Source organism: Chiroxiphia lanceolata, chromosome 11 (genome assembly GCF_009829145.1).
Source record: "Chiroxiphia lanceolata isolate bChiLan1 chromosome 11, bChiLan1.pri, whole genome shotgun sequence".
Taxonomy (NCBI): Eukaryota; Metazoa; Chordata; class Aves; order Passeriformes; family Pipridae; genus Chiroxiphia; species Chiroxiphia lanceolata.
The window spans coordinates 15,652,805-15,678,825 of record NC_045647.1 but is presented as its reverse complement, the minus strand read 5'-3'; the positions used below and the strand labels follow the sequence as shown (position 1 = coordinate 15,678,825).

General features: G+C 49.7%; 1 long non-coding RNA gene across 2 annotated transcripts in view; it reads right to left on the bottom strand.

The window, feature by feature from the left end:
* Positions 1-23,875: 23,875 nt before the first annotated feature.
* Positions 23,876-26,021, bottom strand: part of LOC116792141 — a 35,876-nt gene continuing 33,730 nt past the window's right edge. For both annotated transcript variants that reach the window (XR_004359013.1, XR_004359012.1), the window contains exon 4: positions 23,876-24,387. This is a non-coding gene — a long non-coding RNA (uncharacterized LOC116792141). The remainder of the gene's footprint in view (positions 24,388-26,021) is intronic.

The following is a 26,021-nucleotide window of genomic DNA, read 5'->3' as shown; positions in this document are numbered from 1 at the left end:
ATTTTGGGGGGTTGGAAGGTGGCAGAGTGAGAGTGTTGGTGAGTCTCCGTGCTTTGCAGTTGCTGTAGCAACTGTGGTGTCTCTGGCGGCAGGAGCACACGTTCCCTGCAGCCAGCCAGGGTGTGAGCTGGTTCACTGCAAGCAGATTAACGTTTTTCCCCTGATAGCAAAAACATCTCCTTTTCTCCCCCCACCCACCCAGCAGTCAGAGCCCAAGAGGGGCTGCTGAGGCAGCAGCAGAGGTGCAGGCTGGCCCCTGTGCTGAGCCAGAGGGATGCTGCCGTGTCTGCCTGCTCCTGGGAAATCTGCATGAGTCAAAGCCTCAGCACCTTCTCCAGACCCTCCACTGCTCCCCCTTGGCTCTTTGGCAAGGACAACCTGCCTTCCCTTAATCCAGACTTGAAGGCAGAGGGTGGGTTGATGCAGCCATCCAGGCTCATCCCTGGGGCAACTCAGACCTGAACTCATTTTCACAGCAATTAAAGCATCTTCTTTGGCAGGGAGGGATCAGTCTTGATCAAAACATTCTCAGAAGAGGAGGATCATTACCAGCCTTGCTATGTTAGTTCCCTGATTAATGACTTTCAAGTAATAAATGCTGAATTAATTGGGTGCCCATTTCCAGCCATTTTGTAAGACTGTGCCTCCTAAATCCCGTTACTCCCCCATTTCCATCACCTTTGTACTTCACAAGCCCTGACCTGCTCTCCCTTCATTTTCTCTCTGAGAAACCAAAGGAACAGAGTTCCTTGAGCCAGCCCTTGAAATGTGCTCGTGCCTCTGAGCCTCAGTGACTTGGCCATTGCACTGCTGTTGGATCCCAAGGCACGTTGCTCCAGCATCCCACCCGTGTGCCAGGACCATCCTTTGGCCACTTGCCACTGCGGGGGCCCACATCCATTCAGAGCCCATCAGCCTCGTCTAGGCTCCACCCTCTATATGTGACATACCTCTTTTTTCCTCCAGAAACGTGACTTTATATTCAGCTCCAATAAAGCATATCCTGCTGGCCTCTGTCCAACACCTCCAACAGTTCCCATCAGCCTGTAGATACACAGGAGGGCAAAGCAAACAAAGGTCAGTGCTAAGGCTTCAGCACTGCTTGCCACCCATGGCTCTGGCTTGCATCTGTTTTGGTTTCACTTGCAGAGTTAAGCCCTGGCCTTGCACAAATGCAGAGACCTGCTCTGATTTTCCAGAAAGCCATGGGCTCTGAACCAGCCTTTTTGCCTCCTCTCTTTGGGATGGCTGCAGCTGCTGCCAGGGAGGGCAGGAATTGCAAGGGGGGGGGTTGTTCTTCACAGGAGGGGGAAGCAAAAAGGGAGGGAGTTGCTCCCACATTTCCCACCGTGAGAGTCCACCCTCTAAGCACTTCCTGGTGGGAACCAAATCTTTCTTCTGCAGGTGCTGACCTTCACCACAAGATAAGAGATGAGCAATTACCACAGGCAGGTGCTGTGGTAACCCAAAATAGGGTTTTTTACCCTAATCATTGCTCAATGTGCCATTTCTTAGGCGGCGGTTTTGGGGGTGCAGCTGGAGGTTTATTTTCCCTGGGAAGTTTTCTTGAGGAACAGGTTGGTCAGTTGGGGAATGTTTCACTGCTATTTTCAGCCTGGGACGTTTTCCCTTTTTTTTCTTCAAAGTACAACAAAAAACCTGTCAACAAGTCACAAAAGACTGATCTCAGTCTAAAATACGAGCCCTGGCACGGGAGGGCATTTGACTCAGAAGCCACTTCCCATCTTTGGAGACTTGAAGTATGTTCCACTTCGTCATCCTGAAGGTCTTTAAACGCTTATAAAAACAGAGTTTATTTATCCACAGTCAGAACAGCCTATCTATTATCTTGAAGGCTGAATTCAGAAAGTTTCCTCAGAAATTTATTGGTTTCATTCCTACCAGTCTGAACAGAAGTTTTCCACAGAGTCTGTCAAAATACAAATGTCTCAATTCCAATTTCCTTCAGTCTTTAGCAAGACATCACATTAATTGTGTTAAAAAGCACTTTTATTAGTTACTGAGAAAGCAGGAGTCTGGCAGCTCTTCTTGACCACTAGCCATTCACTTTTGTAAAGTCTCCTTTAACAGTGCTTTGATCCAAGGCAGTGGTTTTCTCCACCAGCAAATTCAGCAGTGCCTGGAGCCAAAGGGATCAGTTCCAGGCAACGATTATTTGCTTCAGGTCTGAAGGGCTCCTACTGCTCCCTGGGCAAAGCCTTTCTGTCCCTCTCAAGGCTTCTCACATCCCCACTGTCAGAAAAAATGGTGTGGTGGAGGCACATGGTCAGCCTGAGGCCAGGCAGATCCATGAGCACAGGTAAAAATACACACAGAATGGGGAATTTCATCCACACTTGTGATGCTTTCAAGGGGATTCAGGGAACCATCAAACAGCTTGTAGGAGTTTTGCCTTAGTCTAATTCTGCATTAGCCAAAACTGCTCAGCCTGGTGATAATGTGGCTTCTACTTCACAAGGGAAAGGTGGCAATGAAAAAAGCCAGCAATTCCCAGTCCTCCAAGGGGTGAGGAGATTATCTTCCCCATCTGATCTCCATGAGATGCTCTGGGATTTCTCCTGCCAGCATTCAGACATTCTGGATCTGTGTGAGCAGCCAGAAACCCAAACTTCCCACCTGCTTCCTTGCATCAGCCCTCCTGAGTTTCTTGAGCCAACACCAGAGCACACAAAACAGGATGGGCACTGATCATGTCTTATCACTCCAGCCAGCTGCAGGATACATGGAATTCCCTAGGATACAAGCACCTGGGTCGTTAGCATTGATGGAAAACCTCAGCTCTACTATATATTTGCTGTTGACAGCCCCATTTTAAACAAGGTGTCACACGTTAAGTGGCATCAAATGAGACAAACTGAGGCTCTTATTTCCCTCATAGCATTTTTTTTGAGCATCTCCCATACCACTCCAAACTGATTCCCTGCTTACACTTCAGCTCCGAAAATACTTCCAGGAGTTCCAACACACACACCTGTGGAAGAAACTCTGATAACTGGGATGTTAATGCTGGAAGAGTGAGCAGGATTCCTTTAGCTGTCTCTGCTTGGCTGTGGGGAGCATATGAAAAGAAAATGAATAAATTGGGGCTTACATGAAATGGCCAAAGGATCAAAACCTGGAGATTTCTGGAAGCAGCTATTCTGGAAAAGAGCATGTGCAAAGGGTCTGGTTATAGGACCCCTCCCTTGGCCCTGTAAATACCTAAATGTTAATGTTTCAAGCTGCAAATATTGGCAGGGCTGGAAGGATTGCACCCACCGGAGTCCACAACCACCTCCACAAGCAAACTCACACTGTCATCTTCCAGCCAGGCATGCACAGACACCCCATACACAAGGATGGCCAGGACAAGCACAGGTGAGAGTCTGAGGTACACTGGGAGCAAAGATATTCCTACAAAAATGGTTTGTTGTTTGCTCAGGTATCTGTGGAGGGATCCACCAGTAAACAGAAACCCAGAGAGAAGAAATTTCAGACAGGAGGAAAAGCTGTGCCACCCAAAAAGTGCAGCCCAGCTCGTCACAACCCTCCGTGATCCACCATTGGTTTAACACAGACTCACCTGGGGAAAATAAATGCTCTTAGGCTTGAAGATGGGTATCTCATACACAAATCTTGCAGTTCCTGCCACCACGAAACAGCTGAAGATATTTTGATCAGAAAAACACCTTCCAAACCCCCCTTGGAGGCCTCTCACCTACAAAAGTGCAAAGGATCGAGCCTGTGGGGCAACCCAAATGAGGAAGGGCCTTCATTCAGCACAGGCCATTCATAGTTTTATTTTAGAACTCCACTCAAAATTTTAGATGAGGGATGTGGCAATGAAGGGCTGAGCAAGGTCTGTCACAGCTTCTGCACAGGACATGGCTCCTGCCCCAAACACCAAGCACCATTGCACACATGCTGGAGGGACCTCATTGCCTCTAATTCAGCCCAATTTTGCTTTTGAGCACTGGTCTAATCATGATTGCTGGAGGCCAGATGGTGCAATTCCTTGGGCGCCGGGACCTGATGTTCTCACACGTGCTGGTTTTACACCTGTATTAATCCAACAGCCTCATCAGAGCCAGCCCTGACTTCTCCAGGCTCAACAGAAAGGAGAATCTGGCGTTTCTATTATTTAGCCACACACAGCCACATCCAGCCTGACAAACAGCCCTGTCACATGCCCTTTGCACAGCAGGGGAGAGCCTCAATTACGCGGCGGTGGCCGCGCAAGGGCCACCAGCTCTGCTGTTTACAGGAAGCACCGGCGCAGAGCGTGGAATTAGAAAGACCACAAGGAAGTGAGGGATTATTTACCGGAGATTAAAGGACACGGAAAAACCACAGGACAAATCAGTGGAGCCTAAGCAATGGTAGCTGCTATTTCAGTCTTCCAGCTGCTGGCATTCATATTGGTCGTGCCGCGATGGGAGAGTTTGGGAGGAATTCAGCAGGACAGAAGGCTGCTCTGCTTTTGAACCAGTAAAACACACCAAAGAATAGGCCATAAACCTGCTGGAAGAATGGGAGGGATGCCTGTTCCACTCCTTTCCCTCCTCAACCAGTCCCATGAGTCTTCCTCCTCCCTCCCCAGGTGGGATTCCTGCTTTTGAACTGTCCCCCCAGGCCAAACAACTCTGACCAGACCTACCTGTTGGCAAAGTAGCTGGGATGTGCCCATGGCTTGAACCCAGATGAGTCAAGATAAAGCATCTCCTCAAACTTGGAAAGATGTGGGTAGGGTTGAGGTCTGGCATCTCAAGATCTTCAAGACAGCTGCAGTGCCAGTAGGAGCAGGAGTTTCTTGTAATATCCATGGAAAGAGGAGAAACTACCAAGTGAGGAATAATACTGATCCTCCAACCCAATCCCTCTCAGGACTACTTCTCCAGGCTTTTAGCTCTATTTTAAGCACCCACAACCTCCCTTCCCCCTTTAAAGTTCAAACCCATTAGCACGGTCCGTGGTGGGAAGCGACACAGGCAGAGCTTGTGGCCAAGCAGAGACATCCTATAAGTGACAAGACACCCTTGTTTTAACACCTCAGTCCAACTGCCCAGGAGTTCACCCAGTTTTCAGTGAGATCTGCTTTTCAGCTACAACTGGCCACCAGGATTTCAGTGATTGCTAATGAGCTCTGACATTTGGACCGTAACTGGATCCGGTCTCGTGTCACTGCGTGCCCACCTCTCCCTGCAGCTGTGGAGACACAACTGCTCTTCCTGCGGCTCTCCAGGATGGCCACACACTCAGCCACACTTTTCCCAGAAAATCCTGCAAGATTTTTCCAAATGCTTGGCTATACTTTCTCTACCATTTTGCTCCTGGCAGGTAAAGCTGTTTGCAGTGCTGCTGTGCTCCAGCCATGCTGGAGATTTTGCCACCTCTAATCTCCTGTCACCAGCAGGAAGTTTTGGGATACCATCCAAACTCCTGCACCAAGCCCCTTCTCAGGAAGCCAGGTGACCCTTTTGCTGCTTCTCTTTCCAGAGACACAGATGTCACTTTGTCATCTCTCCTGCTGCATCTCAGTGCCACACAACAACAGGCCACCATTATGTGCCAAGTGACAGCATCCCCCATCCATCCCCACGCTGATGCAGGCTGAGCTTCCACCACCACCACCAAAACAGCATCTCCAGCAGCACCAGGGCCCTTTATGCTCAGCATGGGGCACTTATTCAGCCCTGACTCAATGAGAAGGTGGCCATGGACTGAAACCCGAGCCTTGTTCCCTGCAAGGCCCGTGGTGAACATGATCCTGCTGGAAATTACAGAGCTGCGGCAAAGGCAGCCGGAGGGAGGCTCCCCGTGGTGAGGAGGAGCCCACAAGAGGCTGCCACTGACAATTCCTGCCTTCTCCCTCAGTCTGCATCCATGTGGCTGAGGGAACACAAACAGCACGTCGCCTTCGTGTTTGACCCAGAGCAGTGCTTGGCTGCTGGTGCCACACCACAGGCTCCATTTGGAAAGCAAACAGGAGCTCACTGGATTTCTCTTTCTTTTTGTTCGCCCTACAACAGATAGAGAGAAAGGATGAATGAGCTTATTTTACAGCCTCGGAGGAATACCCGGCCATTGTTGGCTTGACACAGGCTGCAGAAAGTGATGGCTAAGAAAATAAAAGCTTATTCTTTCCTTTATGGGTTGGCTGAAAAGTAAAACCCACCCCAAATGCCCTTCCACGGGCCAGCAGCAGCATTTCCATCAGCTACGTGGCTGATCCACAACTCAATGACTTCCAGAGCAGGACCTGACCTGCTGCACATAACAAGAGGAAAGGGAAGATCTGGTTTTGCATAATTTTTGAGGAGTCTTGAAGCACACCATCCACCCAGCCTGCCCTCCCCACGCAGATGCCACCCAGCACCATGTCCCATGGTGGGCTCGCAGCAGTTGGAGGGAAGGCAATGCCATCCCTCTGGGAGCATCAGCATAGAAACTCCCCAGAATATTTCCTCCTCCCAGTTCTCTGCATCTAGAAAATGTTGTCACAAGGTCTAACAGTGCTCAGTCCCAGCTGAGGCTCAGGTACCTACAGTGGGTATCTCAGAGACAATGGGACACCAAGGGTGACCACCTCTGCTTTGGAGAACCAACACTACCAATAAATTGGTTCAATGACACTTTCTCCCCTCAGAGATGAGGACTTAAGAGCCAGGGCATGCAGAGAAAATAGCCATGCCACAGATGCTCATTTAATTAACTCAAGTAATTTTTACCAGAGCCTCTTGGGTTGTTCATTGTAGCCGTCTCTGCCGGGAGAGCCGGGCGCCATCGCCTGCTGCAGCCTTGTCTGAAGCACAAACCTGGCTCTGGAGATGTATTCCTCTCCACTCGTCATATAACTTGCTTCTGCCACCATCCACATGATTTTCACTTATAGTGAAGTGGTAAAATCAACCTCAGGAGCTCAGAGTCCGGGAATAGGGATTCACAGTTCGGAGTCTGTGGCCATCTTGTGCAGTTCAGTGACACATGAAGGGAAAGAAAAAAAAAATCCCATTAATAATTTCAATTCCCTCCTCAGTAATTTTACCCAAACAAACTTCCCACCCAAACCAGTGCTTTTTAAAAGACTGATTTAAAAAGCAGGAAGTGCTAGTGAGTACACTCCTTCCCTATCACAGCTGCAATTCCACTTTTAAACACATCTGACTTCAGAGAGGCTGGCTTGGATTTATATGGCTCATGCTATTTTTCCTGCTTTATTCAGTGCTCAAAATGGCTGCAAAAAGGAGTTAAATCAGAACCCAGTGATGCAGTTCTGGATGCCAAGGCACCATTTCCCTCCATTGTCCTGCCCTGTGTACACAGGGTTCCAGGGAGCAGTGATGGGCAGGACAGAGGCAACCAGGATTGTGTCTTAGACCATTTCCTCCATATTGCCCCTGTGTGCATCAGTGGGTGCATTAGTTTAAGGAATAAACAGTGACTTTCTTTTTAAGGCTATAAAATCAGGAGACCAGCTCCCTCACTAACATCAGCAGAGAGCAGAACAGGTCCCAGGCAATTTTATCAGCTGTGGCTCCAATCCATGGTCTGTTGGACAAGCGATGCCTCGTGGAGAGGATGGGATCTCATCTTTTGTTAACAACAGCCACATACCTGATCATGGCTGTGTAGTGCCCTTAGCAGCAAAACCAGCAGCCAGCACCTTCAAGGGGTTAATGATCAAGCAAATTACAGTGAGGAAGAAAAAGGGGAATTCACTTTACTTGGAAATACATATATATATTTTTTTTTTTTTCTTCTGGACCTCTTAAATGGCCAAAGCTTTTCAGGTGTGCTCCACAGCCTGGCATGAGCCTCCTCCTGTGCTGTTGCAGCCACTGGCCATGCTTTGCCATCTGGCTGCTTGGGGAGAGGGCGAGAAGAGGGCCCAGTGTGTGGGGGATGTATCCCGATCCGGTATTTCATGGATTCCCCTGCGCTGAGCGGGGAGCAGCGGCTGCCACGGGAGCCTCATTACGTGGAGGCACAGGCAGGGGACTGGCTTGGTGACAGCAAGTCTGCTCAGTCACAGCTCAAATGGCTTAATAGGGACTGGATCCAACTGGTCCAGCCTTGTGGGTTTTGATTTAAACTGCAGTTAAAAGGTGTGATTAGAGGCAGGGGATGCGGTGCCAAGAGCTAAGATGTGAAGCAAAAAACATATATTAAAAAAAAAAAAAATCATTCCCCTAAACCTATACATATTTTTCTAGCATTAACCCTTTGTCTGCCACTGCCAGATATCTGAGGAAATCATGGGCCGTCTGAGGAAACCTTTGGCTCTGCTGCTTAAATCCACGGACTATAAGAGGTCTGTCAGCACCACAGAGGAATTTGACCACTGAATTACTGACATTTATGGGTTTGGTATTAATGACTACCACAGCAGAGCTTTGTGGGGACCGACTGAGTCTTTCCTGCCACTGTGCCTGAGAGCCCCAGCGAGGGCTGCAGCAAGGGCTGTGTTTGGCTGCCTTCTGTTTGGGTTACTCCTATACAGTGTAGAAGGAGGCAGTGCTTTTCTGTCTGGAAACAGTTAAATTAGGTCTCTTTTTCCTATTTCAAACTAGTTGCCCAAAAACTCAATAGTTAATCTGGCAAATGGGGACCTTTAGAGATGTTAACACAGCTCAAACCTTCAGCCCATATGGATAAAATCGTAACTCAATAAAATTGCTAGTTATTTATCTTCATGTGGCATCATCACACAGTTAATTTCAAGCTTTCCAGTAAGCTGTAATATATCTCCTAACCTAAGAGCTCTTTTGCATGACACTGAAATAGGTCCCAGCCTATATACATCTGTTGCCAATACAAATGTATGGTTCAGCAGCAGTAAAAGAGGATATAAAAGACTCCCACGTTACAAATGTAGGAGGCAGAGGATATTTTAGCATGGCAGTGGTTACACTTTTGGCAGCTTTGCTATAATAAACTTTGTTTTCAGAGCCTTAAAATATTCCCTGTGCAGCACAGACTGACATATTTGCTTTCAGCAGAGCCGTCTCAGGGGCCAGGGCTGGTGAACGGAGCTCAAGGACGTGGGGGAACGCAAGGAAGATGGAATTAATATCAGCCTATGTTTAAACAGGGTATTTCCTCACAAAATGCAAATATTTACAGATGCCATCAGATCCTGGTAGGACTATTTCCATGCATGCAGATGGGCACTCAGGGGGTACCTGCAGGCAGTGTGCTGAAGCCTGGGGCTGCTTCAGGACCTGGGAGCAAGGGAAAGAAGCTGAGCAGGCAGGCCAGGGGCCAAAAATATGAGGGCAAAGAGATGTAAGACATCAACCTCATGTAAGAAAAGTCTCTGGAGACTTCCACTATCTTACCATCTGATGGAGATCTCAAGTCCCTTGACAAGATGCCACTGCTGGGTGCCTGTCTGGATGCTGCCTCGAAGTGGATGGAGCCCATCTACAGCTGGCAGGTGGATGTTGGCTTCCATGTGTCTCCCCAGTGATCCTGGAACCTAATGATCCACTCAGGCATTGAGCTACCTTTGGAGAAAACCAGTCATACCTTAGTGCACCCTGGAAAGGTAAGAGTAGCTGCGAAACCTTGATCCAGGCGCTTTTTTGAGCAGAAAAGGGGAGCTTGTCCCACGTGGCTGGTGGAAAAAGGAGGCAGCAGGAGTGACATCAGAGCTGTTACCTGGTCCTGCCTGCTCTCTGCCTTCCCACAAGGCAGGCAGGGCTGTCCTCCAGGGCCCCAGATATTGTCACTGTGATGCTGAAGGCCGATCACTCTACAAATGACCACTGTTCACCCTTTGCTCTGGGAACTCAGACCGACAAGGGAGAACACAAGGAAGACTGTTTTGAAACTTCAGGATAGATTTCCAGACCCTTAGAGCCTTAGCTGAACCAGAGACAGAACAAAGAGGAGCAGGGGAGAGGTGGCTTCCTACTGTCTCCTGGCACCTGCATCACCAAAGGATATTTCCAGGGGTCCAACCTGTGGTAGGAAAGGGGTGAAGTCTTTGTGTACATTCAGTTCAGTTTGAAGCATCAATTTCTTGCAGAAGGGATATCTGAGAGTCCAGATGGGCCAGGATTGAATAGCAAAGCAAGCATGAGGCCACACTTTGCTCAAGAAAATATTAGGAAATGGACAAAATGTTGACCTGGCCTGGGGTATGAGCTGAGTATCAAACCCAAGAGGAGCCCTGGTAAGTGGGTCCAGCAGGACTTCTCTGTGTCAGGTGGATATGGAGGGCCAAGCTTAATAATGGGGTGAATAACTGAACAATGCCATTTTTGATGTTCTATGCACACATACAACTCCAGAAATTCAGCTCTGCTACTTACAGTCTCTAAGACACCAAAAGAAAACACTTCTTACCATCAAGCCTCCTTAGAAAGGCTCACTGCTGCTTGTGCTGAATTTGGATGTGGTCTTGGCACAGAGGGTTTTGAGACCATGTGATGGCATTATAGTCTCATGCTAATCTGTCCTCATGGTGTGCTATTAAAAATAAATAAAAATTATGGCTTCCTAATCCACAGGTTACTAACTGTGGGAAAAAAACCGTGTTTGTTACAGCCTTAGCAACTGCTTAAAAGTGTCACACTTTTGTATTTATTTATTAGCAAGTGAATGTGTAAACACATTGTTACTGCCCTGAGTATCTGGAGTGCAATACCCACGCAGCTGCTCTTGAAGGATAAAACCCTCACATCTTCAGGAGAAAAGAAACCCTATGCCAAGCCTGGGGGGCTGTGCAGGGGATGACCCCAACCCCTTTTGTGCATGGACAACACGGGGGGTTTGGTGGTGCCTCACCGATAAATGTTATTGCCCCTGGCAAGTTTTTTCAGATTCCTAGGAAGTAAAAGAGAAAGAAATAAGTTATTTTGATAGTGGATCAGGTATCAAAGGAGTAAAAATAACCAGGTACTTTTGCAACCTGCAGGCTGAGCCCTCTGCCATGAAGCCAGGTGTATGTTCCTGCCTGGGGTGAAACTCCCCCTGGTTCAAAGAGGCAGCACAACAGCACTGGGGCTCTGATCTCCACAGATGCATGAGGCCCAGCAGGTCTGGATTTCATACTTCAGAGAAGCATTTTCATTTTATTTCTCCTCTCCAAGCAGGCAGGTGAGGCAGTTCCTAAGGGGAAATCCCGTGCAGACCAAGGAACACTTTCCTCATCTTGTCTTTGCAGCACAGGATGAGGAACCAAATGACCTCCTAGATAAGCAAGGAACAAGACAGCAAGTGTCTTCCACCAGGACTGCAAGTCCTGCAGGGACACTCCTCTCCTCTGCACACACAGAGCAATGGGGTTCTGCACCCTCAGAGGGAGGATGTGCTGGACAACACTGTTGACCAGTGAATAAAGATGAACTAGGCCTAGAAAAATACCCAACCTGGTCTCTGCTCCACTGAACAAACTTGCCTTTGAGTACCTCTCACACTGAGAAGATGCCTGGGTTCAGCCTCTGCTGCTCCTTCTGTCCCAGCATACAGTGGGGCACCAGCCACCCACTCCTAATTAACTTGATGGGTAACTCAGCAGCACAAATCACCTCAAGTTACCTTGGCCACGGAACACAGCGGATCCTTCCACAATGAAACAGCATGGCAGGAATTATCCCAATCCATAATTGCTCCGAGCAGACAATAAACCAGCTTGTGCTGGTGGAAGTAGCCACTCGGAGGTAATAACCCAGTGAGTAACAATAATGGCAGCAGATACTTGATAAAAAGCAGGGAACAAAAGAGAAAGCTTTCTCCATTATACAAACAACGGATGTTTTCTGTTTGCTTCCTTGGGCTCGGGGATGCACTTGGCTGTTTGGAGAGCGACGGAGCACAGCTCACACGCAAGCACAGCAAGGAGGGTTTCGGGCTGGGGGGGGAAGGGATTGTTTTCCACCAGTGAGATCACGGGCAGGAAAATCAGTTTTCTCCTTTTAATCTTTCTTGGATTTCTACCCAGCATTTTGTTTTCTTCAAGAGAAATGTTTGCATATCAGTGGGGAAAAAAAAATGCAAACCTCTTTTGGGCTGGTTAAAAAAGGGCATTGAAGTACAGATGTGCTTGTTCCCCCCATCTACGCCCTGCGAGTGCCCAAAATTGGGCAACAGGAAGGTTGAACCATGCTTATCTGAGGAAAATCCCTAAAACCGGGGACTTACCTGTGCCTGGTGCATGTGCCTCCTGCTCCTACCCATGGCTGTGAGCCCTCGTTGCCCAAGCTGCTCACACTGGGAGTCTGGCTGCTTGCCCTGTAACTGCTGGCCCACGGCTCTGCTCCCCTGGGCCAAGCCTGGAGCTCACACAGGGGCTATCACCCACCTGCCTCCGATGAATTGGTCTCTGAGAGCAGGACACCAGGCAGAGAAAAAAAAGAAATCCCCCCAAGCTCCTCAAGTGCCACAAAGGCACTGGTGTGGTGGGGGCAGGTGGACAGTCACACAGCCCTAAGGATGTTTATGCTCATGGCCCTGGCTCAGCACCAAGTGCCTGGCACCAGCACTCCAATGATGCCCATTTCACACTTGGCTCCCTCCTGCTTGCCCAGCGATGCCACCTGCCACCTCCTGCCAAGCCACCTCTTGCCAAGCCACCCCCTGCCCCCAGGGGGGCTGCCACGGACACAGGCATCAGCACCAGGACCGGCTCCCACAGAGAGGACAGGACCTGGATGAGATGGGAATCACAGCAGAGATAAATCACCAAGATGTGAAAGATGGAATAGGAAAAACCTGGTGGGGGAATTGCAGGGGGGGTTAAAAGATCCAGGTGCCAGCTGGGCACAACGCAGCCCCACTGCAGCCACGCCGAGCTTTGCCCTGCCACATAAACGAGCCTGCAGCCATCTGCAGCACAGAGCGTACCGGGGGAAGGCTCTGCAGGCTGCAGGGGCTAAGCACTGCTCATTAAAGTGCCGGGGAAATGTGAATGGAGCAGATGAATGGATGAAGAAATGAATGAAGGAGGGAAGAGGAAGTGAATGAATATTGCATTGACTTGGTGCCTTTCATCCTGGGATGGCAGAGCTGTGCAGCGCAGCTGACGGGCGGGAACGGCATCGGTACTCCCTGGAGAAACCCCCGGTCAACACAAATCAGATGATTTCCTGTTGACAGAGCCCTTCAGGGGAAGGCAAACAGGGAGATGTGGCATATGGATTCATATTAGTTGAAGCACAAGGCTTTCCCCGAACAAAATCCCTCCAACTCCTCCTTAATCAATGTGACAGATCATTACTTTTTGAGTTGCTCTTGTTCTTGCTATTCCAGACACCGGGTGATTTCCATGGCAACAGTATCCCAGCCATCCCAGGCCTTATCCTAACCTCTGTCATCTGCTGTCGAATCATACCAGTGCATAATCTGGGGACAGGAGCAGCAGGGCCACAAAGGTGCCTTTTGGCACTGGGGGGAGTTAAAGACCCCTCTTTCTGCCCTATGCAGCCCAACCCTGTGAGCCCCGGGGAACCTCTTGTGGCCAAGCACAGCACAGGGCTTGCAGGCAGCTGTGGGGAAGAATGTGGAAATGAAAAAATTATTTTCTGGATGTTTTATTGTGCTGTTCTGGAGCACAAGCAGCTGAATCCACTGGCCAGCTTGACTGCAACAGGGATCCACGGTGGTGGATGATGGGAGGGAGCTGAGAGATGCTTGGTGATGCAGAGCAGTTTAGGGACCAAAACTGGGTGCTTTGGGGAGGAAAAGGAGTCCAGCTTTACTTCTGGTTTGGAGGAGAAATTGTGCTCTCTTCTTTTCTACCTTTTGAAGGAAAATGAATCTGGGACATGATGCTGCTCTTCAAGTGCTGCAGGTTTACAGGCAACCTGGTACAAGCACCACAAGCAGCACACACTGCTCAGAGGAGCATCCAGCCCTGCTTGAATGTGGTGCCACTGATCACCCCTCAGTGCCAGTTTGATCTACTGTATGGAACTGGGGTGTCATCATCCCCCAACATCACCCAGTTGCTCCTCCAGCAGCTCACAGCTGCCACGCTGCCCCAGTGTGGCCCCACAAGCCATTTTCCAAGTGTTTAGCAGAGTATCTGAGGCCGGATGCAAAGCTCAGGGACCATCCATGGGCTTTGAGCAGTTTTTCGAGCTGACCTCAAGAGCACAGAGCCCGCTGTGCCCGGGGTCTGGGCACACAGACACCGCCGTGCTGAATGAGCCAGTGCTGCAAGCCTTGCTCACACAGTAACTGCCTCCGCCGCCGGCTCGAGCGGGGAGAAAATCATTTGTTTTTTCCTCTTGCACTTACTCTGCTCCCTCCAGCAAGCAGCTTCCCCTCTGAAAGGCCAGGGAGGACTGAGAGCAGCTGAGTGCCACTGCAGGAACTGGAGCCCCTGCCACTGGGAATGGGCTGTGGCAGAGCAGGCAGGGACAGTCAGGCATCACACCTCACCTGAGCTGGCAGGTAAAGTGCCTTTGTCTGTCCCTTCTTCACTCATATCACCCTTGTGATTCAAAGTTTCACGCCAGTACAACAGGATGTTTTCCTGCCAAGGGTTTGCTGCCCTGTCTCTGCCATCAGCCTACATTCCACACAGGCTGTGTTGAATTTCATGGTAACTCTGCAGAGTTATTGCCCTATAACAAACACAATTGCTGCACTAGATTCAGCACACCACTTACCTCATCCAAATACTAACAAGCACCAAATGCAGAGCAGTGGGCCCCATCTTCCCATGGGGGTCTGGCCACTGTCTTTGGCGGTTGCAGGACTGGATCCCAACAAGAAGATCCATTTGCAGACTGGGCCAGCAGCTTCCTTGAGTGAGGCCAGCTGCTCAGAAACCCACTGCTGGAGTTTTTACAGTGAATTCAAGCATTTATTTAGCCTCCCTTCACAGCAGGACAAAAAAAGATGACCTGTCCTGCCATAATATGAGCTAAATTGCTTTACCTGACTGTCAATGGCCTGGACTAGGGGGCCAACAGCTCTTGGTTGAATTCTGGACCAGCTCCTTGGCCCTACACAGTGAAGCAGCTGGTTGGGTTTCAGGCAGCATCTGTGCTCATGCCATGGTGTCCTCCCCAAGTACTTCAACACAAATTGCTCCTTGCAGGACCCCAACCAGAGCTGGCACAGCTTTGGTGCTTGTGAGTCCAAGAAGGAACAGAGCTTTAGGAAGGGAAGGGACATAATTCTATAATCCTTCAGGAACCACTAACAAAGAACCCAAATATATTCAGATAACTTAATCAAAAACAGAGGTATAAAATACATAACATGGTAAAAGCTGGATTGAACAAGCTATCAATATCCCCTTAATAATTAAAATAGAGGAAAGAACTGTAACTCCTGGGGTTTGTAGGGAGTATAGCCCTTACAGGGAGCTAGGGGTATAACCCAGGCCAGGGGTTAACTCCTTTGCCAGCTCTGCAAAAGAATGGGTGACCCTGGTGCCATCCAGCCTGGAGAGCTTTCCAGAACTGGACCAGCTGCAGGAAGAGCTGGGTGATGCTCTAGGGCTGTGTAGGCAGGACCAGAGCAGAGCTGCTCCTTTTCAGCTTAACATCCCCCGAGTGCTCAGGCAGAGCCAGCCGAGGCTGTGCAGAGCTGGAGCACTGCTCCCTCCACCCACACAGACACCGTTTGGGAGAGAGGAAGAGGGGGGAAAAAAAATCAGAAGACAAATTGACACTTACCTCTGTGTTGTCGCCTGCCACTCCCACCATTCCCCTTCAGCCTAATCATTCTCTTCCTCTTCAATCAAGGCCAATTTGCAAGAGGAGCAGCTCCCAGTGCCTCAGTGCAAAAACCTTTAATTACTGTCATTTGGGAGGCTGTGCCAGGCTCCCCTCCAGGCCCTTTTCATACTTTTCTTTGGAAGACACTGCTCCAGGACTTGACGCCCCCAGGATGCCATTTGTCAGGCTTTATTTTAAACAAGCACTCACTGCCTATTAGCAGGCTGGGGAGAAAGTTCCTGACAGTCCATCTGCACTGCTGCTGCACGGACATGGCAATCACATCTGGGCAGTGGGCTGATTCTGTCTGCTCCCTGGGGTACCAGCCTGGCACGGTACCAGTCTCCTGCATGCTGGTCACTACACACAAGCCCTGAGAACTGCATTGCTCTGTCTCTTCACTCTCTCTCCTCCCGTTTCTTGACTGGGCATGTGGATGAGACTGTAAACAGGGTCAGAAATGGGCAAGGAAAATTCAGAGAGAGCAGGTTGTTAAACGAAGTGGCCCCAAAGCATCCTCTCCCACACAAGTCCCTGAGCCTGCGTCCCCAGGAGCACACTCCCAATTGGAATGCATGCTCCCTACATACAGCGTGGGTTTTGGTATCAGCCAGGGGTTTGTATTTTATCCAGCACAGGAAAATATGAATGCAGAACCTACATAAACCAATTTGGCAGACCCAGCAAGCAGGACTGGGAAACCATCTTGTTGCTGCCTCCTGCCCCTCCACGCTGCAGGCAGGACACAGGGCTGGGCAGCCTGTTGGGATGACACAGTGTGAGCTGCCTTAAACATAATCACAGCCTGAACTGAGACGTGGGACTCTGCCAACCCAGTGACCTTGCAGCTTGGGCTTAGCATACACTGAGATATGAAAAAAAGGATGCCAGAAAGTCTCCAGATGTCTGAGACCAGCACCTGTGGGACACGCTCTATGAATTGCACCCACCAGAGCCATCCTTCTTATATATTATCTTTGGAGCGTCACCTGTGGCAGTGAAAAGCTGCAGAGGAGGATTTCTGTGGAGCCTCTGCCAGTGGGTGGCACTGCAAAACCAGCAGTGTGTAAGAAGCAGCAGTGCAAGGGCCTGGGGGTGGAACAGCAACACAGACACTGCACAGACACGAGTGCTGTGCATCTCCGGCTGGATCGGGTATGAGCATCGAGGGGATACCACATCGTGGGGATACTGCAGCCTGGCTGGTGGGAGGAGGGAAGCTGCTGGAGTGGGAGAGGGAGGAGGCATCACCAAGGGGTTTGAGGTGCTGCAGTGATGTGGGCTCAGAATGGCGAGCAGGAGTGCAAATCCATCCACATGGGACAGAGCCAATTCACGTACACATGGATAACCTTCTCAAAGGTAGGAGCAGCTCATCAGCTTCCCCTGCTGTCCTACTGTGTTCTCTCTGCAGCTAAAAAATCATGTGACATGTCACCCTAAAATGTAAGGTCTCACCTCTGGGGAAGTAGAAAGGCTCCTGCCCTGCACTCTGCAACCACAGTGGTGTGGGAGGTGTAAAAGCTTTTTGACCACCTTGGCTGTAGGCACAAGACCCCTGGAAGCACCATGGCCACCTCAGATGTGCACCAGGGAACCAGGAGTCTGGAGGGAAAGTGGGCTGTACTACAGTTACATTACCTCCTGCCTGGGTGGGAATTAAGGATCCTGAAGCAGCTGGGTAAACCTGATGAGTGGTAAAACAGGCTCCGAACTGAAGGCTGGCCTGGTTTTGAGGGTCCAAGTTGAGGCCTAGAGTCCTGCTCTGGTTCCAAAGTGGCTGTGCCCCTGTGCCACACACCCCTCCTGGCACAGATTTTACCTCCTGTTGCACCACATCCAGTGTTTCAGTGTTGCCTTGACTACTTGATTCCCAGGAGGTCTCCAATCAGATTTCATATCCCCATCCAGCCAAAAATGCTCTGACCTTTCACTAACAGACAACAAATGAAGGAGCATCTTCTTCCCCCATGATGTCCCAATGGCAGCTTGGAGCCACAAAGCTTTAGAGAATGGGCTTGTGTAGCCCCAGTCTGACTCCAGGACCATGAGGCTTCGTGCTGAGAGTGGGACACCTTTGAAGAGGAAGCCAGAGGGATGGGCAGGGAACTGTGAGAGAAGAACTACCTCTCTTGGGTTGTGCAAAGGGAATTTGGCTCTGAAGGGCTGTACTCTCTGCCTGGTGGGGGGCAGCACCATCTGACAGCCTCTGCCTCCATAGGAAAAGGCACTGTTTCCCTGCACAGCATCCACACAGCCTTCCCTGCTAATGGGTATTTTCTCTGGAGGGAGCAAATCCTTCATCCATCAGATTGTGGACTAGCAGGAGGCATGAGTGCAACCTCAAAAGGAGGATGCTCTTGTTATCAGTGGGGCTTCCTCCAGCATCTTCCTTCTGCAGGGAACATGCTGACTGGCATGGCGGGGGTGGCTGCAAAATCCCATCTCCTGCTGCCCACATTCATGCTTACAGAAATGCCTTGGTACAGCCCACCCCAGACTGGGGAAGAGCTTCAATCCGGCCCTTCTGCTGCAAATGGATCTGATTTGCTCCTAGTGCTGAGCGCTCTGTAATTACAGTACATCCCACTTAATCGGGATGTGCTTAATTGGGAAATCCACTTACCAGGATGTCACCTAGGGAACCGATTTAAGCTTGATAACACTTAAGAGCAATGCCTGCTGCTTTATAGGGAAGGTAATTCTCCTACAGGGAGATGCCTTCAGGTGGCTGAATCATACTCCTTCTTCCAGCAGCATCCAATGCTCCTGGCTGCTTGCTCCTGCAACAGATTTCAGCCTTCCCCTTAAGTAGGTTACAGGCAGGAAATACACCAACTGCTACTGCCAGCTCACTGCTGTCCTCTGCTCCAGCTGAACAGGCTGCCACTGCCACGTGGGCCAGCACTCGGCTGTCCCCTTGGCTGGACCCGCACACCAGCACACCCGACCCCCTTCCCCATTTGAGGATGGCTTTCCTTCCACAGATGGGACCACTTCTGAAGTGCATGACATGCTCAGGCTTGGCCAAGCTGTTCTTTGCAGCAGAAGAGGGGCCAGGATGACCTGAATCAGGGCAGAGCAAGATATTTGAAGATAACCAGCACCCCTTACTATTAACCCCCACCCTTGTCTTCCTCCCTCCAGCAGCCAAAACCAGCAAATGCCCAAGTGACAAGAGAAAGGGGACCTGGGATCAGTCCTTAGACTGAATCTTGAGTCAAATATGTGGAAAGGCCAGTTTTCTATCTGGTTTTCTGTGGGCTGAGGGTTTCTGTGACCACCCTGAGTATCTGGGCATGAAAATATGCACCTTATATATCTTATATATGCATCACAAATAACTGCTGAACCTCTTGATCCATCTAGGCAGAAAAGCAGCTTTCTCAAAAATAACAGATTCCCACAGATTTTGTAGTAGTAAGAGCCAGAGGAGAGAAAACCTGTGAATATCCTGCTCTCCACCAGCTCTCAGAGACAGAAGAGCACTTTGCCACCCAACCCCCCCACGAGCCAGATTTCCCTGTTAGAGGGAGGCCAGTTGCTCCAGGACCATTACTCCTCCAACCTTTTGGCATCACCTTGCACCTCTTCTAAAGGTGAGCCCTTGGATGGAGGCTGCCTTTGCTACCAAAACATCTGCTCTGTATGGCAACAACACAACTTTTCAAGATGCTGTGCTGATCTTTTTGTTCTCACCAACCACGAGGAGCTGGGGTGAGTCAAGGCAAACTCCTTGGATGCGTAATAGTGATTGCCTTTCAGATGCTTGAAAATGCAATAGCTTGACATCAAATGAGGGATTTTTATGGCTGCACATGTTTTGTGCTTCTCTGAACAAGCCAACTTCCAGATTAGCTACATTGGCTTTTTAAAGTGCTATAAAATATGCAAAGGCACTTGTAATGTATAGTGATTTCTGTAAAAACAGGAGGTAAGTGCTGAAATGCCTCCTGATTTATAGTTTTGCTTCTGCTAACCCATGCTGGGAGAAGGGGTAAATGCAATCCTCTATTCCCTTTTTGGCTTCTTCAAGCCCAGAGGCAGATGGAAGACAAAATGCCAGGTACTACAGAGCTTGTGCCTTTCAGCCACTCTGGTAACTGCAGAAGAGAAAACCTTCTCAATTCCCGGGTATCACAGCCAACGCCACACACAGCAAACACCTTTCCAAGGTGCAGCACAACGTGAATGGCAAAGCTTGACCATTGCAGCAGCACCTGGCTGGGGCAAGGCAAGCCAGGCAGCACCTCCCACCAAGGTGCTGGACCTAATGCTGGATGGAGGGTCCAAAAGAGCAAATCACCATGATGGACCACGTTAGCAAGGTCAGGCCTTTGCTGTCCTGACAGCAGGGTCACCTTGTCTCCACCTCTTGTTCCTGCCCCTTTGTTCCTTCACACTACTGTAACACAGCCAGAAACCCACAAGGCTGTGCAATGGGGTTGCTCCCCCTGTCACTTGCTTGTGTTGGCTTAAGTATACATGCTGAACCATTACCAAACATCACGTCTCCCACAGATGTCTCAGGGGCTGGGCTTACTTTTTGCTAAAACTGAGCCGTGCAGGGGCTTGGCAAAGGAAAACATCCCAGCGACTGAGGCTCCTCTTTTCTGAGTCTGGATGGGAGGAATAAAGTATCAGTTCAAGTTCCATTTTAGCTTGAGGAGAACAGCATCATTTATGGGAGCTAAGCAGGTTCTTCCCCTCCCCTGCTCCAGAGCCAAGCCGTCCCCTCACCATGCCAGGGCCAAGGCAGCGCTGCCACGGCTGAGGGCTCTGTGGTCAGTGCCACAGCCACTGCTGGCACTCAGTGCCACAATCCAGCCAACACAAAGGCAAGTGTTGCAGCCCTTATCTGGCGTGGCTCACTGTAGTCAGGCTCAGACAGTGCCTCTGGAACAGAGGATGAGTCTTTATGAGCTGGAAGTTTTTAAGTGCGTGCCTTAGTGCCAGGCGTGTTCAAACCCATCCATCCCTGCAGAGCAACTGCAGCTCTCTGCTGCCAGCATGAACAGGTAGACCCACCTGGGCTGCCTCTCGCATCCATTTTTACACATATAAATGGTTTACAACAACCTGGAGGGTCGGCAGACCTCAAATCTTTAAATTAGCCCTGTGCATTTTTATATAAAAGCGGCACTTACCTTTAGTGGAGTTCATACAACATGGATTTCGTGTGCTTTGTTACTGCAAATTAAACATAATTATTTAACAACTGCCAGTAGTGCTCTGTGTAACCAGCAAACGCATGACTGCATCCTGAAAGCTGTTTAACATGACCAATGTTAAAATGCAGATTGTTTTTAAGGTTTTGAGTACATTTGCTGTCAGATAAGAAGTGCCAAGTCTAGTGCTTGCAAGTGTGAGCTGGCTGGACTGGGCACCTCCATGCCACCATCAGAATGATGGAGGCTTGTTTGAAAACACCTCAGTTCCCTGGCTGTCATCACGTTGGTGAGAGCTATATGAGGGGAGGAGATGTGGAAAGGGGAACATGTCCTCAAATGTAAAAACCACACAGCAAAGACAGAATCAAGTCTTAAATGTTAAATGATCCTTCATTTATATTAGCAGCTCCTGCTGCTTGGTCCCTGCTCCATCCTCAGGGTGCCAGAAGCCTCTCCTCCTCTCATTTCTTTTTGGGGGTGACACTGAGCCAGTACACAGCAGAGAAGCTGGATGAGCAGTGCTGGCTCTCCTGCTGAAGTCCTGGGACCTGAGCATCCACCCTTTTGTTTTTGAAAAGACTGGGGATACAAACCTGTGTTTTCCAGCTAATTGCAGAGAGGTGGAATGGCAAAACACAGCAGTATTTGCTAACTGCAAATATTTGGAGACCTCAGTCCAAACTGGATTGATGCACCAAGTGTAAACATGGGCAGGGAGAGTGCTTTGGGCACTCCAGCATCTCATGGCTAATTAAAGCTGGGAGAAATTTGTCTCAGCAAGTTGTGAGCCATGTACTTCTCCGGTGTGACTAAGCCACTGTGCGATATCTAATTTACCAGGAGGGGTGATGTGCTGCCAGCTAACCATGTTCCTGCAGGCAAGGTGGGCTAATTGAATGCAGTTTGATGCTTCAGGGCAATCCTGCCTGCCAGTTTACCTGCACCATCCCAATCCCAATCAGCCTAGCAAACAGCAAGACAGCTCAGTGGGAATTGTAATTGTGAAGGAGTATTCAAAAAATCCTGACAAAATCCAAGGGCCTGACCAGACCGACGGGTTCTTGTGGTTTATGAGTGGCTGTTTTTCCAGTGAGGCAAATTGGGTTCTCCTCTTGCAACCAAGCAATGATGAAACATGCTCCTACCACTCACAGGACCTCAAGGCTCTCAATCTCCTCTGAGTGCTGTCCTCAACCACGGTAAGAAAGTTGTGGTGCTGCCTTGCCTTGTATTAGTGATGCAAGTATCAAAATTAATTTCTCTATAAATAGCTTATTACCAGTGATTCTTTCCTTTGTCTCCAGTTCCAGCCGGAGAGAAGGAAGTCACTCCAGCAGCAACAGCACATTTAGCAGCAAAAAGACATTTCTCAGAGAGTACAACTGAGTTACAACAGATGTTGGATTTTGGGGACTGCCCTATGCACCCCACAGGTCCTCCCTGGGGAAGGGCAGAGGAGCTCAGAGGTCCTAGTTTCCATTTCATATCCCTATTGTTTCCCTGGGGTGAAAATGCTTTTTTCCTTACCTTTCCAGCCCAACCTGACTGACAGGCCAGGCTCATCCCAGTTGACAACTGGCCCCATTTTGCAGATGTGCCAGTTTTGGCCCATTGGCCAAGGAGTCAGTGTGGCACAAGGGTAAGAAAACAGCTGCCCTCCAGGGTTTTTGGTGGTCCCCACACACTGGCAAGCCTCCAAAGGTCTCCTTCTGAGCACCTGGGAATCCTCACCTGCCCCCATTCACCTGGGACAACCTGCCCTGGGGGGAGGTGATCCTGCTGGCTGGATTAATGCTGTCACTTCCATATTTTGTGGGGTCGGTGGCACCTCTCCTCAGCCAGCATTAGAGTCAGCCAGCCACCATCTCCACAGCAGAGAGGCTCCCAGAGGACAGGCTGAAACTGCTCATCTGGAGACAGAGATAATTTTTAGAGGGAAATCCTGTTCACTTCCCAAAGTGAGGTAGGTTTTTACTGACGCACAGCCCCAGCCAAACACACTTGTGGCACCAAGTGCATCACTAAAAGAAAAGGGCTTGCTCTGTCAAAATGGAGCTGTGGTTTCCAAAGCTAACAGGGAGAAAGGGCACTGTAAATACCTGGAGGAAGCGTGGGCATGGCTTATTAATAGACACTTGCTGTGAGACTTTAGGCTTTATGACAAGGCTTTCAGTGTCCTCCTGATGTCCTCAGATGCCCCGTTCCTGTACTGAGCTCTGGGCTCTGTAACCATGCAGCACATCCATCAGACCTGTCAAATTAGATGGGGCACAGAAGATGGGTTAATGCAGCTCATACCAATTCTTTAATTACCTGAGCATCCACCATCCATGTTCAGCTGGTTGGGAGAAGCTCCTGTCCCTGTCTCCTACAAAGGATCAGATCTGGATGGGTACAGAGTAGGGCTTGAGGAAGGCAAGCGAGGATGCTAAGTAGGGTCATTCCTCAAAAACCTGAATTTCAGGGGTTTAACATTGCCTGAGCTGCCTGAAGGAGTTAATTGTGTTATCTTTACACTCTGATTCATCCACTCATTCCCCAAAAGGCTGCACAAAGTACTTGCTCTCTGGTTTCTCTCCTGAGCTGCTGTCAAGACAGCTCCTGAGTTTTGCATCAAAAGCTACTCCCTGACATTTAAGGCTATTATAGGCTGGACCAAGTTTATGCATTCCTGCTTAGCAAAGCCTAGTCTAACATAGGGTGCCTATATCCTTTGACTTCTTTCCCAGGCACCTCAGCACAGTTACACAAGCTGTGTTGCCTTTTTTTCAGATACAGGCTTTTCCATCAAGCAGAATACTAGACAGATGGACTGGTTTTGGAGAAAATTGGCTATTTGCCTAGGGAGGGAAAACAGTTTTCAAACAGCCCTCCTGCCCTGGGTGATGCTGGTGAAAGCATCCAGGGGCAGTAAGGAGCCTTCTCAGAGTATCTTCAAGCTCCTGAGCTATTTCAGCATTTCTCCTCTCAGCTTGTGGATTGCTCAGGGCCCAAAGATGCACAGACTCATGTTATTAAATGGCTCTTTCTGTTGACATTTTTATTTTTAACAAACATTACCGAAACATTCACCATTTCTGCTTAGAGGTAATGGAAAAAGAGGCAAGCTCCAAATTCTGGGTGATGGGGACCTCAAGCCAGGCAGCCAAGTTGGGCTGGGATATGGCCTGGATTCTCTACTGTGTTTACAGACTGTGCCCTGAGCAGGGACATGGCTGAATTGTGGCAGTGTCCTCAGCAGCTGCTGGCCACTCCGACCCCTCCTCAGGAGGTTAAAAGCATCTGTGTGCTGAAGACAGGCTGGGATCAGCAGCAGCCAACCCAAACAAAACCTCTCTAAAAGAGACTGCTGAGCACCCAGGGATGCTGCCTTGCCCAGGATTCTGACCCAAAGGGACATCCACGGACAGCCCCTCCCCTTGGGGCTGCAGGGGTGGAGGACGGGAGGCAAGCTGTGTTTCTTCCTCAGGATCAGTTCTGTGGCTTCACGCTGGATCCCTCCCCACTCTCTGTCAGGCAGGTCTGCAGAGGAGACTATCCTGGAAGAGAGAGAACAGGAGTTACTCCAGACTGAATAAAGCCATTGCAAAATACATTCCTCTGACATCTGCTCACCAGTGGGACAATGCTGGAGGGATGTGAGTCGGACTGTTTACACTCTTGCCTTTCTGTCCTTCCCAGGCACAGGGCTGGGCTGGCTCCATCACACCCCGACACACTCTAGTGCTGCTGAAAGGACTGGTGGATGCATTCCTTGCCTGATTTCAGTGATGTGGCCATGGTAACCCATTGGACCTAGAACCAACTGCCCCAAGAAAGCCACAGGACTCAACCCAGCAGCCACCTATCAGAAGCCATAATGTACCTGGCAGTAAAAGAAACCCCCCTGAGCAGCAGCATCAGGGGCACAGAGGCTCAGCTAACTTCCTTCTGCCTTCTTTCTGTCCCAGATTGTGACGGAAGCATGGGAAGCAGTGCTGGCAGTGGGTGGTGACTGCAGTGCTGTCATACTCAGGCTTTGTCCTCACCTTGGGACCTTGCCTGTGCTCTCTGCCCTGCCCATTATGCCTGGCACAGGCAGCAAGGGGCTGCCCACCACCCCAGGACTCAACCACTCAGGAGGAACCACTAGGTGATAGCTGGTTAGAGAGGGAAAGCACATCTTTTGGAGGGGATTTTGCATTTGAGAAGCTTTGGCAAATTTTAAGTCACTCCAGTTTTGCCCCTTGCAGTAATCAGTGGAATATTTTGGAAGTATCTGTCAGAAAACCAAGTGTGCCACCAAAACAGAAATGTGAGGTGGGGGGTGTGTGTGCATGTAAATTAAAAATTGAGGTCAAAGTCATCATATTCTCTCCCTGATTTTCACGTGGATGCTATCGTAAGCCGAGACACCATCACACGCTGTACACGTGCGGGATCATATGCTAATTGATAGCTAATGTGTCCCTTTTCCTGGCCGTTGCCAACATCAAAACACTCCTATTCTCTGCAAAACCCTTTTCCAAAGCACTGCCTTCGCCCTGTGGGGTTGCTGAGGAGCCCATCCTGTGCAGCCCACGGTGGGTACTCGCTGGGTGCCGATGCCAAAGCGGCGCGGCCACAATCGCCCCGTTGTGTAAAACGTGGAGCGCCGGGTGCAGGAGGGAACACTTGACCACAAAGACCTGAGCTGTGCTTAATAGGGCTCTTGTAATGTTCGCCCGCTAAGAGCCTTAACTTCTTACTGCATTTTGCCAGGGTTTAGGCAAAGCAGGGCTCCCAGCAGGGCGCTGGATTGATTTCCTTTCCCATGAAAAGAGACTTATGACTCTGTATTTGTTCCTTGTCCCCAAATCCTGTTTTTTGCAGGTAGAGGAAAGAGGAATTTGATGGATTATAATTAAGAAGGTGTTGTTCTGAACAAGGAGGGTACAGGAAGGTCAGTGCAGGATGTGGCTGCGTTGCCTAAGGAAAAGATGTTTTAGTGGGAAAAGCCCCGTGAGAGAAGGGCTTTAGGGTTCTTCTTCCCCAAAGAAAGCAGGTGAGTATTTACAGGCACACACTGGTTGAGTTTATTTTGGCTGTAGGTGGACACTGGACTTTCTAGGTCTCCCTCGTACTCTGCAGTGATGCTCAGCAGTGGTAACAGTGACAGGAGGTGGGTATTTGTACTGCTTGAGTTAGGAAGCCC